Raw genomic sequence first — 11,467 nt, 5'->3', positions numbered from 1 at the left:
GTGACTTCTGCTCTAGTTTCTCTGCTGAAGGGGAGACCCTCCTGGAAACAGCACCTGGCCAGAATCTCCAGGGGGCTGGCAGCAAAGGCTCCCTGCCCGAGAGAAACCTGAGCCCCTGCCCTGGGCCGGATTAGGTATAGATTTCCACCTTTGTCTCCCCAGAGGGAAAATGTCACTCGCAAACCCTCGGTGGGAGGTGATACTGACTTGTTTACCTTCAGATAGCAGCTTGAGAGCCTGTTGACTTGTTAATCTTGGAGATCTGATCGCCCAGCAGTTGATGGCTCATACTTAGGAGGCTGAGAAGAAAGGCCTCTGGGCTCTCCTGACAAACCCAAGCTGGAATCCCAGCCCCCTGTCCTTTCTGTGGCTGCACGACCTCCCTTAACCCCTCCCAACCTTAATTTCTGGGTGTGCGTGGTGGAGGTAGTAATATACCCCTCAGAGGGCAGTGGTGGGGAAGCATGGGAACCAGCCCAGGATTTAGCTTCAAAGATCAGTAAGTGGTGGGGTGGGGGGAAGAAAGGAGTCCTAACTTTGAACCCAGTTGCTTGATTTTTAACCCTTTTTCTGGGTACTTCTCCATTTAAGTTCAGGTTTTTTTTTTCCTTTGAACAGGAGAGATGTATGAGAGCAAGAGGTGGAGCCTTGTTTGTTACTCCAAGGGTGCCTCTGATTGGTATAGGATCTCGGCTTCCCTGGCAGCTTAATCCTCTGGGGGCTTCTTTCTTTCCAGTTCAGGGGTCTCTGAGAGGAGCTGGGCCTTCCAAAGGGCCGTCTTAGCATCCTCAGCAGAGGCTGCAAAGCGGGATGCTGGCAAAGTTTCTGAAGGATAGAGCCTTTGCCACTCCGGAAGCCTTACTCCCTACCCACTAGGGGCCCTCCATTCTACTCTGCAACATTGTTCTACACTTCAGGTGCTTAAGGATGTCCATGTTGATGGCAGTATTATTCATAACAGCCAAGAGGTGGAAGCAACCCAAGTGTTCATCGAGGGATGAAGGGATAAACAAAAGTGGTATATTCATACAATGGAATATTACTAAGTCCTAAAAAGGAGTGAAATCCTGACATAGGCAGATGGTATGTGGATGAAGTTTGAGGTTTGTTGTTGTTTAGTTGCTAAGTCACGTCTGACTCTTTTGCAACCCCATGGATTGTAGCCAGCCAGACTCCTCTGTCCTTGGGATTTCCCAGGCAAGAATACTGGAGTGGGTTGCCATTTCCTTCTCCAGGGGATCTTCCTGACCCAGGGATGGAACCCATGTCTCCTGCACTGGCAGGCAAATTCTTAACCACTCAGACACCAGGGAACTGGAAGCTTGAAGACATAATGCTATGTCTCAAAACCACAAAGCCAAATAATTCCACTTACATGAGGAACCAGAATAGTGAAATTCATAGAAACAGAACATAGAATGGCAACTAATTACCAGGGGTGGGGGGTGGGGCGGGGTGGGGGGGGAGGGGGGGTGGGGGGGGTTTGGGGGAGGGTAGGAGTGGAAGTTGTCTGAGTGTTAAAATGGAAAATTCCACATCTCGGGAACATCCTCGATCTTTGACCAACAGGAGCAACTGCTCATCTTATTCAAATTGCTTTCTCTTCTGCTGCTCTGGTTACTTCCCACCTCATCCAAACTAATAACTGAGCAGAGGCTGTGCTAAACACATTTGCTACATAACTTCCCCAATGATCCCATGAGATAAGTATTGCTGTTATTGAAACCAACACACCTTATTGTTCTTATCCTAAACAATACAGAGACAAAGCATGCTAAAAGAGAACTGTGACTGTGCAAAATAATTTAACTCCTGGCTCCAGGAAATACTTGCCCGAGTCCATAAAGACCCAAATGAACCATGACTATGCAGTTCTATACCCAGCCTATGACCACTGAGCGTAGCTGTGGGTCCCGCAGCCTCGTATAAGCCCCTCCCTGAGGGGAGTAGGTACCCCAGGCACAGCCCACCCCCTCTGTCTTCAACGTCTCTCCCAGGGCCTGGGGTGTGGCTGCCATGTCTGCCTTGACGAGGAGAGTGGGGCTGAGTGAGAGCAGCTGGGTTAGAATCGCCATGCTACCAATCCTGATAGGTCATTGAACCTCTATTTTGTTTCCACATCTATAAAGTGAAGCAGTTCTGCTCAGTGCCCTGACTGACAGCATTCTAGAAGATCAAAAAGAGAGTGCATAGCAAAGTCTTGGCAAACCGTCAAGCGCCACACAGACAAGGGAGCTGGTGTCAACCTTGCGTTCTTAATAGCTCAGCTGGTTTGCAAGCTTGGTTTTTTGACTGCAACATTCTTTTCATTCACTTAGAAAATTTACAAACAATTAAATGCATATTTTTGGTGTAGTCATGTAGCTACTTTCATGATCAAGGTACAGAATGGGTGTAACACCTTAAAATATTTTCTCGGCTTTCTCTTTTACAACCAACCCCTCTCCCCACTCCCAACTTCTGACAACCACTGGTCTGTCCTATTTCTTTAATTTTGCCTTTTCTTCAATGTTACATAAATGAAATCACATAGTATGATTATATGTTACAGAAATGGATGTTATGAAAAAAAAAAAAAAGAAATGGATGTTATGTGAATGGAATCTCATATTATGTGTAGCCTTTTAAGTCTGGCTCCTTCCTCTTGTTGTTCAGATGTGTGCGACTCTTTCTGATCCCATGGACTGTAGCACACCAGGCTTCCCTGTCCTTCACTATCTCCTGGAGTTTTCTCAAGTTCATGTCCATTGAGTCGCTGATGCCATCCAACTATCTCATCCTCTGCCGTCCCCTTCTACTTAGCATCATGCATTTGAGATCCATCAAAGACATCATGTACCAATCACCCCCTCCTTTTTATTATTGCATAGCCTTCGATAGTACCGATGTACCGGAGACTGGTACAGAATTTTCACCAGGTGGAAGACATTTGGGTTATTTCCATTTGGGGATAATGGTGAATCAAGCTGCTATAAACATTTATGTTCAAGGTTTTATGTGGATGTAAGTTTTGCTTAACTTGGGTAAATGCCTAAGAGTAGAATGGATGGGTCATGTGGGTATATTTAACTTTATAAGAAATGGCCAAACTGTTTTACAAAGTGGCTGCACCATTGTACTTCCCCCCCCAGGATTGCATGAGAATTCCAGTTGCCCTGCATCCTTCCCAACACTTGGAATTGTCTGCTTATTTTCCTTCTTTCTTTTTCCTTCTGAGTCATTCTAATAGGTATGCATGGCCTTACAGTTTACTCTTTAGGTGGTGTATTAGTTTCTTCGGCTTCCCTGGTATTCTTGACAGTGGTAAAGGATACACCTGCCAATGCAGGAGACACAGGTTTGTCCTTGGGTTGGGGAGATTCCCCAGAGGAGGAAATGGCAACTCACTTCAGTATCTTTGCCTGGAAAATCCACGGACAGAGGAGCCTGGTGGGCTACAGTCCATGGGGTCACAGAGTCGGACACGACTGAACAACTAAATGATGACAGTCCATTTTGTAGAGCAGGTAACAAAACAGATAGTGTCCAGTCCAGTCCAGTTCAGTCTCCAGTCATGTCTGACTCTGCGCAACCCCATGGACTGCAGCACACCAGGCTTCCCTGTCCATTACAAGTCCAAGAGCTTACTCAAACTCATGTCCATTGAGTCGGTGATGCCATCCAACCATCTCATCCTCTGTTATTCCCTTCTCCTCCTGCCTTCAATCTTTCCCAGCATCAGGGTATTTTCCAATGAGTCAGTTCTTTCCATCAGGTGGCCAAAGTATTGGAGCTTCAGCTTCAGCATCAGTACTTCCAATGAATATTCAGGACTGATTTCCTTTAGGATGGACTGCTTGGATCTTCTTGCAGTGCAAGGAACTCTCAAGAGTCTTCTCTGATACCATAGTTCAAAAACATCAATTCTTCGGCGCTCAGCTTTCTTCACAGTCCAACTCTCACATCCATTCATGACTACTGGAAAAACCATAGCTTTGACTAGATGGGTCTTTGTTGGCAAAGTAATGTCTCTGCTTTTTAATATTCTGTCTAGGTTGGTCATAACTTTTCTTCCAAGGAGCAAGCATCTTTTAATTTCATGGCTGCAATCACCATCTGCAGTAATCTTGGAGCCCAGAAAAATGAAGTCTGCCACTCTTTCCACTGTTTCCCCATCTATTTGCCATGAAGTGATGGGACTGGATGCCATGATCTTAGTTTTCTGAATGTTGAGCTTTAAGCCAACTTTTTCACTCTCCTCTTTTACTTTCGTCAAGAGACTCTTTAGTTCTTTGCTTTCTGCCATAAGTGTGGTGTCATCTGCATATCTGAGGTTATTGATATTTCTCCTGGCAATCTTGATTCCAGCTTGTGCTTCATCCAGCCTGGCATTTCACATGAGGTACTCCGCATATAAGTTAAATAAGCAGAGAGACAATATACAGCCTTGACGTACTCCTTTTCCTATTTGGAACCAGTCTATTGTTCCATGTCAAGTTCTAATTGTTGCTTCCTGACCTGCATACAGATTTCTCAGGAGGCAGGTAAGGGGGTCTGGTATTCCCATCTCTTGAAGAGTTTTCCCAGTTTGCTGTGATCCACACAGTCCAAGACTTTGGTGTAGTCAATAAAGCAGAAGTAGATGTCTTTCTGGAATGCTCTTGCTTTTTCAATGATCCAATGGATGTTGGCAATTTGATCACACTCACAACACACACTCACAACACTGTAAGTGGCTTAAATAGCAGAGATTTATTATCTCATGGGTCTGGAGGCTGGAAGACTGAAATCAAGAAGTTTGGTTTCTTCTGAGGCTTCTCTTGGCTTGCCGCTCTGTCTGTGCACATTTCTGATGTTTCTCCATGTATCCTCATTTCCTCTTCTTATAAGGACCTCATTCATTGGTTCAGTGTGTGTGTGGTGTGTGTGCTCAGTAGTGTCTGACTTTTTGTGACCCCATGGACTGTAGCCCTCCAGGCTCCTCTGTCCATGGGATTCTCCAGGCAAGAACACTGGAGTGGGTTGCCATTCCCTTCTCCAGGGGAATCTTCCTGATCCAGGGATCAAACCAGGGTCTCCTGCTTTGCAAGCAGGTTCTTTACCACTGAGTCACCTGGGAAATGGGCCCCTCTCAAACGTCTCATTTTAATGTAATTGCTTCCTTTAAGATCTTATCTCGAAATATGATTACATTCTAAAGTACTGGGATTAAGAATTCAATTCGTGGGGCACAATTCAGCCTGTGACAGGTCATCTAGATAGATCTCAGCCCAGGCACACAGAATGGGAACACAAGTGGACTTTATGTGGGGAAGGTGGAGAAAACCCTTTAAGTCCGTATAGCTCAGGGTGGGATCAATCACACGGGGACAAAATACTGGATGCATCCTTTCCTCGGATGTGTGGGGAAAGCACGGGTTGTAGAATCAACCCCCAGTTCCAGTCCCAGCTCTGCTGTTTCCTGGCCACATGACCTTGAGGGGGTCGCCCCCTGTCTAAGCCACACTTTCATCATCTATAACAGAAGGGAAATTGCGATCATCTCCCCACCTGGTGGCGAGGAGCCGAGAGGATAATTCATGTGTAGCAGTTCCACCAGCTGCGACGTGTGAGAACTACAACTTCCTTTATGACTTCTTTCTTATTCATTTTTGCTTCTCTTTAGCTGCACTCTAGGGAAACTTTTGGCATTTTCCCCTACCTCCTGGGGTTTGTGTTAAGGTCCAAGTCCTTAGTAAATGTCAGCAGCTGGATTTAAAGATTCTCAGTAAAATATTCTACCGGAGACTTGAATGTGCTTGTAGATTTGTGTGTGATTAGAAAACTGTCAAGTGCTGGAGAAAGTTAGCCACTGGGATTATTTGCCAAAGGTCTAAGATGTCTCTGCCTCCCTGCCTTTCTCTAGCAGCTACCAAGTGCTCCCTCTCCACCTGCATTTCTCAGGGAAAGGTTGTATACATTCAGTAAAGATGAGTGAGACTCATCCCTGCTGTGAAGGAGTTAGCATGGACCAGGGGAGACAAGATGGACAGGGCAGTAAGCAAATGACAAGATAGAAGAGCATCTTCTCACCCCTGAGAAAGCCAAGTCAGGCATCAAGCAATCTTAGAGGAGACTGATTTGGGCTATCATTCCCAGAGCATCCGGGACTTGAAAGAAGAGGGTCTACTTGAGCATCTTTGGACTGGGAGAGTATTCAAGGTGATGGAGGCAACATAGGCAAAGCTGGCGAGATGGGGAGGGCAGGGCACCGACAAGGAACCTATGGCTGGCACACAGCAGGAAGAGAAGTGGTGGAGAGGAAGGCCAAGGAGAAAGCTGCTGGTGACCTTGGATGCCAGATACAGGCATCTGGATCCACATCCTTGGGCAACAGGACACTCAAAACAATTTTTAAATGGGAAATCTCCTTACCTAAACAGAGTTTCTGGACGATAACCCCAGCATCTAGATGGAAGGACTGAAAGGGAAATAACTTTAGGCAGGTGGCCTAGGTGGAGTGGATGCCAAGAGATCTAAGAAGGGGAAAGGAGGAAGGTGGTCTGGTGGGGAAGGCGGGGATGGAGCAGGAGAGAAGGGACCTGGAGGAGTGGGAGGTGGGGCAGGTTGGCCAGGTGGGAGCGTGGGTGGAGACGAAAGGGTGGAGTTTAGGAAGGTCTTTTGTCATGACTTTTGTCATTAGCTTTCTACTGTTGTTCTCACTAATGGCCATGGACATGTTAGTCACTCAGTCGTGTGCATCTCTTTGTGGCCCCATAGACTGTACCCCATCCGGCTCCTCTGTCCATGGAATTCTCCAGGCAAGGATACTGGAGTGGGTAGCCATTCCCTTCTCCAGGGGATCTTCCTGACCCAGAGATCAGACCCAGGTCTCCTGCATTGCGGGCAATTCTTTACTTTCTGAGCTACCAGGGAAGCCCAATGACCATGAACATGGTGGTTTAAAACAGCACAAACTTACCTTATAGTTCTGTAGGTTAGACATCCAACATAGTCTTCCTGGGCTACAATCAAGGTGTTACAGTAATCTGCTCTAGGGAAAAAATTATTTCTTTGTTTTTTTCACCTTGTAGAGGTAACCCACAATCCATGGCTTATGGCCCCTTCATCCATCTTCAAAGTTAGCATCTCTCTAACCCTTCTTTAGTCACATTCAGTTCAAGGACTTGTATCGTCAGACCAGACCCACCTGGATAATCCAGGCTAATCTCCCTATCTCAAGTCCCTAATTTAATCACATCTGCAAAGTCCCTTTTGCTTGCCCTGTAAGGTGATGTAGTCACAGGCTCCAGGGATTAGGATGTAAACATCTTTGTGTGTGTGCGTGCACATATGTGCTGAGTCACTCAGTCATGACCGACTCTTGGTGACCCCTTGGACTGTAGCCCACCAGGCTCCTCTGTCCATGGGATTCTCCAGGCAAGAATACTGAAGTGGGTTGCCATTTTCCTTCTCCAGGGGATCTTCCTGACCCAGGGATTGAACCCGGGTCTCCTGCATTGGTAGGCCAGTTCTTTACCACTTGAGCTGCCTGGGAAACCTTTTGGGGGTTGTTATTCTGCCCACCACACTCACGGAACTACAGGACCTCCTTTCCCCTCCTCTTCTGCTATGGATGCCTCCTTGCTGGTCCTTTGTCTTTTCCGAGTATCAGACTGAATTTTCGGAGCTGTCTGCACCTGTCTCTCCAGCTCCTCCTCCTGTTAAGAAACCTACCTAAGAAACTGACGTTGGCCAGGCCCCTCTCCTGGCCTCTTGCTCTCTTCCAGACCTCTCTGTCTTTGCCCCCATCTCCTGTGCCCCAGTTGGCAGCTGGCCACAAGCCCCCCTCCCTCCATGATTATCCCTCAGGTGTCCGGAATGAGGCATGTGTTTTCTTCAAGGAGCTCTGGGGACAACTGTGAGGGGACCATCTCCCTGGTCCCCAGCTGGGGAGGGGAGAACACTTCCGGGTCAATATCTCCTCTTCCTGCAGGGCAGGGTCAGCAGTTTGCACTCAGGTCTGGCCATTGTGGAAAGGAACCCCCCCACATCCATCCCCACGTGGTTGCTGCTGCCTCCCCCAGGCTTAGAGGACTCAGCTCCAGAACTCTCACACTGGTGAGGAGCTGATGATAACTAAGGAGAGAGGAGCTTCTGTCTGAGTATGCCAGATTTGAGGATGTTTTATTTCTCAAAGCTTCAGGAGCAAGAAATGTGAAATTAAAGCCAAAATCTCAGCCCTGATCACTTCATCAGACCAACTCTACCCAGCGTCCCCTTACCTCTCACACCAGTGCCTGCCAGGGACTCACCTGATGCTCTTTCAGTCAGCTCAGCCGGAGGGGGCAAAACAAAGGACACAGTGATTCTGCAAAGAAGGGATGCCTGGGGCATTTGGGCTCAGATGTTATTTGAATGGATGTGGAAGAAGCCATGGCACTTCCCCAGGATTCCTACAACCGTAGCACTGACGACCGTGAGGACCTGGGGGAGAAAGCTGCCTCTCCAGGGCCAGCTGCCACCTTGCTGCTCTAGGAGCCCACAGCCCCAGGCAAACCAGGGCCTGCCACCACCCACAAGCCTGGCCATTCCTCTCATCCCTGGTTCTGCTTACCTTCCCCTGTCCCACTCCTGCATGCATCTCAACAAAGTCTCCCAAACCCTTTGGCCTTCTTGACCCAGGCTGGCCAAAGGGGACCCAGAGGAGGAAGATGTGGCAACAGCATCCTCTATGGCATAACCCAAGGGAGGAGGCAGGGTCTTATGTGACTCAGTGCACTAAGGGCCAAGATGGAAGGGGCGCAGGGTCTGTGTGAGAGCCACGCCCAGCCCTGCCTGGAGAGGGAGGCAATCAGGGGAGGCTTCCTGAAGGAGGAGAGTTTTGTGCAGAAGGGGAGGTTGGCCAAGCAGAGGAAGTTGAGGATACTATAGGCAGAAGGAATGGCTGGAACGGATGGACTTTGAGGAGACCATTCTTCCCCAGATCTTCTTACCCTCAGCCCACTCAAGGCTTTTTTAGTATCCATTGCTCCCCATAGTACTGTGATCATACCGACTGTGCGTGTGTCTGTCTGACGAGAGCGATCTACAGTCCCGTGTCCCTTCTGTGTCACCCCGGGGTCATCCTCTGCGCTTCTCCATTAAAGCTCATCGAGTGAATATAAATGGCCGTGTTTGCAGCACAGCTGTCAAAGCCTCGCGCTTTGTCTCTGGCCTGGGATCCAGGAGGCTCTGCCCCGCCCGGCTGTTTCAACTGTATTCAGGGCATCTGCCTCCAGGGGTCTTGGGGTGACCGTGACTATTCCTGGTGGTGTTCCGGAGTTCCTAGTCGCCAAGGCACTGGCTGGCCCCTGGGAAGCCCCAGGACACAGCGAGAGAAGCTCGCATTTGAGAACCAGGTCCCAGGACTGTCTCACCTTAGCTATGGCCCTGCAGGCTGGCACCCAGGAGGACCCAGAGCTTCTGTGACAGCTCGCTTTCACAGGATCGTGATCTGCATCCCAGCTGCCCTCCTCCCCCTGGGCCAGCCCAGTTCCCAAATGCTTGGTCAGTGCCCTGCTTTGGAGTCACAGACTCTGGGCCTGTTGAGGCTGGCCGTGGGCCTCAAAGCTGCTTCTTCACTGGCCAGGAGCCTTTCTCGCTCCTTCCAGGCGCCCTCCTCCAGTGTGTCAGTGGCAGCTGCAGGGTTTACAGGCTGTTTCCCGTCTGGCCTCTCCCCTCCAGGGTGGGGGATGAGCCCAGCCATGCTGTGGTCAGAGCTACTTTGTGGGAAGTTCTCGGCTACCCCCCACTTTGCTACTGAGCATCTTCATAAAGAGGCTTCCCTGGTGGCTCAGATGGTAAAGAATCTGCCTGCAATGCAGGAGACCCAGGTTCCAGCCCTGGATCAGAAAGATCCCTTGGAGAAGGGAACGGCTCCCCACTCCAGTATTCTTGCCCGGAGAATTCCACGGACAGAGGAGCCTGGCGGGCTGCCCGCTGAGGAGCTGCTGAGTCCTGCAGGAGAGCCTGCAGCCCGTGGTGCCCAGGGAGGCCGTGTGGTGTGGTGGTTAGGCACACACTCTTGGAATGAGGCAGCCCTGGGTTCATGTCCCAGCGTTGCCCTTCCAAATCGTGAGCCTTTGGGCATGCCAGCTTCTCAGAGCCTCGGTTTCCCATCTGTAAAACTGGGAAAATAATGGTGCTCACCCCCCCAGGATGGTGAGGACTGCATGGTGTTTGCCCTGAGCCCAGTCTGACCTATGTCAGGGAGCAATAAATGTGTCCTTTAAAAGGACCATGAGATTAGACCAAAACCACCATTCAAGTGCCAGGAGCAAAGAGCACTCAGGACAGGCCATCTCCTGGGTCAGGACACGTGGCTGTCCTTACTGCTTGGCTCTGGGACTCGGAAAGGTGGGTGCAACAGACCAGAGGAGACGTGAGTGGAGCCATGGGAGGAGGGAGAGGTGCAAACGTGGGTGCAGGCCCCCAAGGCTTCCGGGGAGAGTAAGGGGAGGACACCCGTGCCGGAGGTGGCAGGCACCTTGGACTACACTCAGTGTGGAGGAACGGCCGGGCTGGGGGTCTCTGTCCGAAGTTGGGTACCCCTGGCGTTCAGCCCAGCAACAGTGCAGAGCAGAGGCGGCTGGGGGAGGGCAGAAGACGTCTCACCTGAATGCCAAGCTCGGGGGCAAAGCGAGTGCAGGGAAGAGGTGAGGAGCCACTTCCAGAGCCAGATTCATATTGCAAGTGCCGAGAGCCTGTGTTCCTGCATTTGGGGTCACCGGGGGTGGGGAGGGGAGTCGAGATGGAGCAGAGGTAGGGAGGCCCTGTGTTTGTCATCTAGGCAGGGAGTTGAGGGCACAAGGGCTGTAACGCAGGACGATATGGGAGCCCGAGGGCAGTGCTGGCCACCCCCTTTGGGCTCCGGGGAGGAGTCTGAGGGGGCGTGGGGAGCCCTGGGCTGTCGAGCTGGGAGTCAGGTGGTGCAGACACTGGTGTGAACAGATCGGCTTACCCCAAGCGTCACCTCCCTGCCTGGGGCCCCCAGCCTTGGAGGGTGGACTGCTCTATTCTTTCCTCTCTGCTGGGATTTCTTTGGAGGGACCCTGCCATCTAGACTTGATCAGATGGCTAAGGAAGAACAGGGGTGCTTGGGGGTGAGGGAGACAAGGAGGCTTCAGTCCTCAGGGTCTTGGGCGAAACTCCTGGGGTGGAGGGGCACCTATGCAAGCCCCTGGGGGCCCAGGATTGTGGGGCGTGAGCTGGCCGGGCTCAGGGGTCTCACATCGAGCTCTGCCAACCCACTTCCACCACAGATACACTTCAGAGCTGAAATAGAGCCTCTTGGTGACAGAGGAGGCAGAGATGAGGTTCTGGAAGCCGGGGAGCTTTGAGGATGAGACGGCATCTGCCTGCTTCTGCATCGGGTCACTGTTGAAATGCCACCTCCTCAGCAAGGCCTTGCTGAAGGCCCAGTCTTCTCTATTGCCACGTGCTGTCGGCTTCTTCCAAGACACAGATC

The sequence above is a fragment of the Cervus canadensis genome, chromosome 8, assembly GCF_019320065.1.
Source record: "Cervus canadensis isolate Bull #8, Minnesota chromosome 8, ASM1932006v1, whole genome shotgun sequence".
NCBI lineage: Eukaryota > Metazoa > Chordata > Mammalia > Artiodactyla > Cervidae > Cervus > Cervus canadensis.
Note: the sequence above shows the minus strand (reverse complement) of the source record.